Source organism: Centroberyx affinis, unplaced genomic scaffold, assembly GCF_046629955.1.
Source record: "Centroberyx affinis isolate AG114_WGS23_722 - 3 ecotype Tasmania unplaced genomic scaffold, CSIRO-AGI_Caff_v1 ptg000850l_1, whole genome shotgun sequence".
Classification (NCBI taxonomy): domain Eukaryota; kingdom Metazoa; phylum Chordata; class Actinopteri; order Beryciformes; family Berycidae; genus Centroberyx; species Centroberyx affinis.
In genome coordinates, this window is record NW_027279445.1 from 39,196 (window position 1) to 47,500 (window position 8,305).

At 41.2% G+C, this 8,305-nt stretch overlaps 1 non-coding gene across 1 annotated transcript; it reads right to left on the bottom strand.

The window, feature by feature from the left end:
- Positions 1-3,594: 3,594 nt before the first annotated feature.
- Positions 3,595-3,686, bottom strand: trnar-ucu (transfer RNA arginine (anticodon UCU)). The gene is given in 2 exon segments: positions 3,595-3,630; positions 3,650-3,686. It is a non-coding gene; the product is annotated as a tRNA-Arg (tRNA).
- Positions 3,687-8,305: the final 4,619 nt, after the last annotated feature.

The following is an 8,305-nucleotide window of genomic DNA, read 5'->3' on the forward strand; positions in this document are numbered from 1 at the left end:
CTCTGTAGCACTTTGAGATTTACTTGTAATGAAAAGTGCATTACAAATTAAATGTATTATTATTTATTATTTATTATTATTATTATTATTAAAAAAAACAGATGATTCCAGCCTCATCTTCCTCTAAAGTTTAGTTTTCCTGTTAGTAATCATTTGTTACGAGTTCATATCTGTTTTTTTATTTTTTATTTTTTTTAATCAAATTCAAATTCAATACTTGTCGTGCTTTACTGCCATGAAAAGTATTCTCATATTGCCAAAGCAACAAATTGTGTAATGATTTAAAAAAAACAAACAAACAAATAAACAAAACAAATGCAGTAGTAATAGCCTAACAATAATAAAGAACAGCTGACAGGGGAAACATACGATATTAAAAGAGATGGATGTGGGAAACAAACAAACAAACAAACAAACAAACAAACAAACAAACATGTATACGGATGAACTGATTTGTCCCTTTTTTATCACTAAATGTAGGAGAACACAGACTCTCTCAGTGGTTCGGCACCATAAGACTTGAACACAGGGACGTACCTGAGTGTTTAGCGGACCGAGGCCTGGAGAGCAGAACCGGACCGGAGCGACGACCCAGCATGCAACAGCGACGCCGGGACTGAGAGAAAGTATCGATCCTCGACGGAGAGAAAACCCAACGCGGACCGATAGAGATCCAGACAGAGCCCGAGACTCGGGGCTCGAACCCGCGTCCTCTGGGTGACGGGTGGTGCCTTTAAACGCCCCGCCCCAAATCTAAGATTCAGGTTATCGAAATTATTGATCGTCCGAGCCTAAACTCATCGGTTTCTGTTGCAGAGCCGTAAAACAGGAGAGCAAGTCAGACCAGGAACTGAAGCCCCACACAGCAGATTAGTGTAGGTAGACATATTTATAAGCAAGGGAGGAGGACACACACACACACACACACACACACACACACACAGTGGCGGATTGTAGCACACTTTCAGAGGGAGATGTGGGTCATTAGGTTGCCACTCTCATGAAAAGTCATTATGTTGATTATCTGCTGACCCACTGCTGCGCTCCGGCTCTTACTTAATTCATGTTCCCATGTTCCCATAAGAGGAAATTAAGAGGCAGGAAGGCCAAACGCTCCCAAGGTGAAAAAAGATTGTCGTTCCTCTTTCATTTTCTTTTTTTTGGTGATTTGGGTGCGGCAAACTGGAGCTCACCTTATAGCCTAAGTGAGGCCAAATTTGACCTCCTATGTTTTTTGTTTTTTTTTATCATTATAATGGAGAGCAAAGATCAAACAAAAAATCCCCAGAAATGTATTAGGAAGCCAAATCTGAAAAATGAAGTCACATCAGGACCGATGTTCCCTCTGAGCTGATGGCTTGGTGACCTACAAGCGATTTGAATTCATCACAGTGACCAGATAATAAAATCGTGTTTGTCCCTACTTCTAATAATTTATCACACTGACCAAATGTTTTTCCCCCATGATGAAATGGGAAGAGGGACTATGGATTCATCCGCCAATATCTCAGATGCTGCTGATCAAATTTTGACAAAACTTAAGGGAAAAATGTGTCTCAATGCTTGTCATAATTCTACTAATTGGTGTAAGTGGGGTGCCACAACTTTTGTTTACTTGTTGGATTTGATTTTGCTGAAACCTGGGGAAATGTTGACAAATTTACACGTGTCAAAAATGTACACATGGAAACTGTAACACAATCATAATTTGTTCGTTCATCCGTGTGTCACATGCAAAAATCTCAGCCATTACTGATCTAATTTTGCTGAAACTTGGTGAAATGATGCATCTCACCGCTGCATTCTGGATTCAGAATGACTCTGATTGGCTGATGTTTACTGTTGCCTGTAATATCTCACCAGGCCCTACGACTAATAATTGATCACAGTGGCCAAATAATGATTTCATGTCAGTCATCGGTCAGAAATTTCGTGGATATCAGCGGGTTTGGAGGTTTTGGAGGTTAAAAGCTCACATGGGGAACGAACCTGTGACCCTCCAGACCGAGCCCAGGGGCCGGATTCACAAAACCCTCTCAAGAAAAAAAATCTTCTCAAGTGCCATTTTTTTTCTTAACTTTAGTCTTAAGAAAAAAAATAGGAAAAAATGCTATTCTCAAAAACAGTTCTTATATATTTTCTTAACTTTCTTCTTATCTTTCTTCCTAAGAAAAAACTTAGGTATAAATGGTATTCTTGAAATTAAAGTTTAAGACGGCCCTTCACCTGTCTTAAAACTCCTACAGTGAAAAGGTAAGCCTCTAATATCATATATTTAAACACATTTTAGACAAGTAGGTTATAGTTCAAAGTCTTCATAGGTTCCCCTACACCTAACATTAAGATGAACATTTATTGTAAAGCTTTATTTGGTGTAGGGCCAGGTAGGCCTCTGTCTCATGTCTGTTGGAAATAAGATGCAAATTTTACAGTTACCAACAGCAACCAATGTTTAAATCTTTGCTCTAGTTGCTCTAAATAGGTTTTTCCCCAATTGTTTTGTAGATGGAAGCACTTTGGGTTGCCTCCTAGCCTTGTCTCCTAGCCTCCTAGCCTTGTCTCCTAGCCTCCTAGCCTTGTCTCCTAGCCTCAATGGCAGTAAGCCTAAAGTTTATTAACCAGAATTAATTCAGGCCCTATTTTGAGAAGTTTTTAAGTAGGAAAATTAAAGAAATTCGTAAGAAATGAGACTGTTACTAAGAAAATATTGAGGAATTGCACTTAAGAGCCTTCTTAAGAACTTCCTAAAATTTCCTCTTATGTCATTTCTTAAGATCTATCTTCAGAACACATTGGTGATGATAAGGTGAAATTTTAATGATCCCTGTGGGGAAACTGGGTCTCTGCTGCAGCATAACAGGATACAGCAAACAACAAGATTCAAGATTCAAGATTCAATAACAAGTAGGATACAAGAAGAATACAGCAAGGTATTATTATGCGTTTTGTATAAACACAACCGAATCCCTAAACTTTTCATGAAGTTTCATGACGGTTATTCATGTTATTCATGAAAACCATCATGTCTGGAACACATTTTAAACATTATTTTATTTCCACCCAGTGTCACATGTAGAATAAAATCCTGCATGATTCATAAATGATGTAAGAACAAAGGAGGCGTTGGGTGAATATCTGCATTGTTCTGAGCCTTCATGAAGAACAACACGTGTTGTGAAATAATTTGCAGCCGGCAGATGTTTCCCTGCAGGGAGTCTTCGTTTCATGTGCCGTTAACAAGATTCATACCTGAAACACGCATAAAGTATGCAGCCGAACGCCGGCAGACGTACAAGATGTTTCCCCTTCCTCCAGGAGCTGCAGATCTGCTTCTTCCATTTCCACCCAGTGTAATTAGGAATAAAAACAGCTGTAATAATCCTACAGTAAGTTTTAGAAGAATGCTATAAACTCTGAAACTGAAACCAGATGGAAACGATCCTCAGGGGGAAATTGGGTGAAAACTAGCTATAAAGTGCCATGTACATGCTGTGAGTGTCTCGGTTATGTAATAATCCTGAATGTTTTTCTATGGCAGTCAACACAGAAAACACCTGTGATCTTGTAGAAACACCTTTTATTACTGTAAAAGCCCGACTCTGGTGGGACTCGAACCCACAACCTTTGAATCACTGCACTAACACCAGTCTAGAAGTCCAATGCGCTGTCCATTGCGCCACAGAGCCTGTGTGAAACTGAGAGATATCACAAAATACTGAAACACACACACACACACACTGTTCACACTAATGATATACACACAACACAACACACACATACAGTACGTACATCAGGACACAGCACGACACACAGTAGTAAGCCTGGCCTCATGTACGCTAACAGTTACATTAGTGAAGATGCAGTAGTGAGCTAATATTAGTGATTTCTTGTGGCTTTTCCAAACTTTAAAATGTGGCGACTGCTGTTTTGTTTGTTAGAGTTCAGCTGCAGCTTCGTATCAATATAGATGATTGGTTTTCAGCCATGTGCCGTACAGAGAGAGTCTGCAGGTTTTCATTCCAGCCAAACACACAAGCTAATTTTACTGAGTAACACGATTTCAACAAGAGGAGGAACTAAGCTAATAATGACATTAGCTGGTCCAGTGATTGGTTAGAATGGAAACATCCAGACGATGGCGCACAGACTGTAGTTTTATTTTCATAAACATTTCTCGGAGGCAGAGCTGCTCTGGAGGCAGAAATAATCTGATTGGTTGAGTTAAACCTCAGTGGGCGGAGCCAAAGAACCACAGTTTTTCTGGCTAAGTAACATTAGACTGAAGCTCAGTGAAAAAGACAAGAGGTGAGAGAGGAGGAAGCTAATATTATGAAGCCGAGCGCTCTGCTGCTAACTGAAAAATACAATCTATCCATACTAAGTTATCTAGGTTAGCTAGTTAGCTAGCTGACCTTCAAGTTCAAACTAGCCATACTAGCCTATAGCTAGCTAGGTAAGCTAGTTAGCTATAGCTGCTGACCTTCAACATCATGATGTCATGGTCTGGAAGGAATGAAAAAGTCATTACCATTAATTTATTTTTATTTCTATTTTGACCAGAGTTCCTTCTTTGCCTTTCAAGTTTGCCAGTTAGCTAACTTGCACTCAGAAGAACTGTGGTTCTTTGGCTCCACCCACTGAGGTTTAACTTAATTAACCAATGAGATTACTTCTTGTCTACACGGCCCACAAAGGAGCATACGGGCTGCCCCCCCTCCCCCACCTCGGCCTCTCTGACCACATCACTGTTATGCTTAAACCAGCTTACAGACCAAACCGGAAAGTCACCAATCCGGTTCAGAAGCAGGTGCTGTGTGGCCTGAGGCTGAGGCCGAGGCTGAGGCCGAGACTGAGGTGAGGCAGAGGCCAAGGCTGAGGCTGAGGATGAGCCTGAGGCCGAGACTGAGGTGAGGCCGAGGATGAGGCTGAGCCTGAGGCTGAGGCCGAGGCTGAGGCCGAGACTGAGGTGAGGCCGAGGCTGAGGCCGAGGCCGAGGCCGAGACCGAGGTGAGGCCGAGACCGAGGTGAGGCCGAGACTGAGGCCGAGGCCAAGGCCGAGGCTGAGCCTGAGCCTGAGGCTGAGGCCGAGGCCGAGACTGAGGCCGAGACTGAGGTGAGGCCGAGGCTGAGGCTGAGCCTGAGACTGAGGTGAGGCCGAGGCTGAGGCCGAGGCCGAGCCGAGGCTGAGGCTGAGGCTGAGGCTGAGGCTGAGGCTGAGGCTGAGGCTGCCTCCTCCACACTGCAGCCTGTTCTGACACCGCTGACTGAGCCAGGTTCAAACAAGCAGCCACATACAGTACTACCATCACACTGACATACAGGAGTATTGAGGCCGTGACAGGCTTGTAACAACGCATTATGTAATAACTCAACAAAATGTAATAAATTTTCACTTCATTATGTAATAACACTGCATTTTGTAATCTGCCGCATTTTGTAATACAGCAGCCTGAACGCAATATGTCATAAATCTTCCTGTATTTTTCAATAAATTTTTACATATTGCAGTGGTTATTACAAAATGCGAGAGTTGCACTTTTTTTATGATGAAAATGTAATAATGCAGTGCATTATGTAATAATCTATGGTTCTTTCTATCGGTGCTACTTGATAAGTAGTTTTTTCAAGTTAAAACTGAACTGTTTGTATATTAGAAATCCACTGCAGATCAGTGTGTTGTTAGGCAGCATAAAGCTGTGGTTGTTATTTACTAATTTATTGAACCCTTTTTTTTTCTATTAAGCTAAGAAATACAGTGACACTTAATGTAGTTTTGACCAATGAAAGATACTAATCTACTGAACTAATAGTATCTTTTTAAAATGAATTTTGAGTCAGTCTGATTCATGCTAGAATGCATAAAATAAACATTGTTGTTATAATGTTATAACGATTTTTATGAATGAAGACATCCATTTTGATTGGTTATTACATAATGCACCATATTATTACATTTTAATCAAAAAGAAAGGTGCAACTCCTGCATTTTGTAATAACCACCACAATATGTAATCATTTTTTACAAAATGCGGGTAAATTTATTATATATTGCGTTCAGGCTGTGCATTACATAATGCGTTGTTACAAGGCCTACATCACCAATTGCATGGACAACATGACTGTCACTAAGACCATCACCACTCGGGCTAATCAGAAGCCATGATTGACAGGGAGCTTCACAGGCTGCTGTGCCTTCAGAGCTGACCTGAGACCAGCAGAGCAGCCTGTCCCGTGGCATCAGGACAGCCGAGCGCCTGTACACCAAAAAAAAACAAAAAAAACTGTCATTTCAAAGACAGCAGAGACAGTGGGCTTTGGGCTTGATCTGTGTCTTGTTATTGTCCTCCCAGACCCCAGCTTAACTTATAATTATTTAAATTCTTATTCCTTTTTAGTATCTTTTTATCCAAGTATTTTTTATACCCTTGTTGTTTTGTTTTGTACTTGTATTTGCCTGCACCGTGATCTGAGAGAAACGGCATTTCGATCCTCTGTATGTCCTGTACAGATGGCAGAATTGACAATAAAGTTGACTTTGACTTTGACTTCTTCTTCTTGTAAACTGATAGAGACGCAGACTGACCCTAGCTCTAGCTCTAGCTCTAGCTCTAAGATAGTTTTCACTTGTGTTCAGACGTCAGGCCAGAGGAAGCGAGGCCAGAGCGATGTGGATTCACTCAGCAGCTTCAGACCGTCAGACCATCAGTCTAGCCCGAGTGTCTCCTGCTGCATGCTGGGTTAAAAGCCCCTGACACCTTTCAGCCGGCTGGACTCCCGTCCCGCTTTGATGACCTCAGCAGGAGACGGCATGAGCATTTGTGCATTCGAGTGCTGTCGGGTTCATTGGAAATACGACTTTCCCACCAGGAAGCAGGAAACCCGAACGTGTCGGAAGATCAGGTCGGAGAAACCAGAATTGTAGCATCAACGTTGCTTCCTTTTTCAACATGGCTGCCGGAAACTAGAGAATAACAGCCCAGATCACTGCTGACTTAAAAACTGATAAATCACTTTGTGTCTCCTTTCATCCTGTCTGTCCTGCAGCTGCTCAGCGGATGATTTTTGTAAGAAATCAGCAGCCAAATATAAATCAGATGCTTCATCACCTTCATGTTTGTTTTTATTTACGAAAAAAGCAGGTGACCGACCAGAGAAAAGAACATCTGATGAAGCACGTGATGCACTATGAGAGAGAGAGAGAGAGAGAGAGAGAGAGAGAGGGAGAGAGAGAGAGAGACATAGAAATGAAAGAGACACAGAGAGAGAGAGACAGAAATGAAAGAGACAGAGAGAGAGAGACATAGAAATGAAAGAAACAGAGAGAGAGACACAGAAATGAAAGAGACACAGAGAGACAGAAATGAAAGAGACAGAGAGAGAGAGAGACAGAAATGAAAGAGACAGAGAGAGAGAGAGAGACATAGAAATGAAAGAGACACAGAGAGAGAGACAGAAATAAAGAGACAGAGAGAGAGAGAGACAGAAATGAAAGAGACAGAGAGAGAGAGAGACATAGAAATGAAAGAGACATCGAGAGAGAGAGACATAGAAATGAAAGAGACAGAGAGAGACATAGAAATGAAAGAGACATAGAAAGAGAGAGACATAGAAATGAAAGAGAGACATAGAGAGAGAGAAGAGAGCAACAGATGAAAGAACAGAAAGAGAAAAAGAAAAATGGAAAGAGACAGAATGAAGAGGAAGACGGGGAGACAAATAGACTAAACAAGGAAGAGAATAAGAAATAGTGAGGAAGGAAGAAAGAGAAAGAAAGAAAGAAAGAAAGAAGAGCGAGAATAATGAATAGAAGTGACAACTGATTGGATTTAGCCTTGAAGGCAAGGCTGTGACCTCTGACCCTCCGTTACACACACACACACACACACACACACACACACACACACACACACACACTCCAGCAGCTCCTGCATCAGTTTGAATAAAATCTGTTATTCTTTTTTCACACATGAAACATGCAAACTGAGATCAGACTGATTTGGCTTTTAAAGGCCGATACTGACAGCAGATATTTTGTGCTGATATTTTCTCTTACATTTTCTTTTTTTTAATTCTTTCTTTAGGGATAACAGGGATTTAAATTACAAGAGACATACATCAATACAGTAGATATATTGATAAGCAGAGGTTTTACACAGTTGAATTGTATCATTATGCACATGTACAATTTTCCTCTTTCCTTCCCGAAATCCTTCTACATTGTTTTTATTTATTACAACAATTGTAGGTTGGGAGAGGTTTTGACAAATCAAATATGGGGAGAGACAAAAGAGGGAGGAAGGAGACC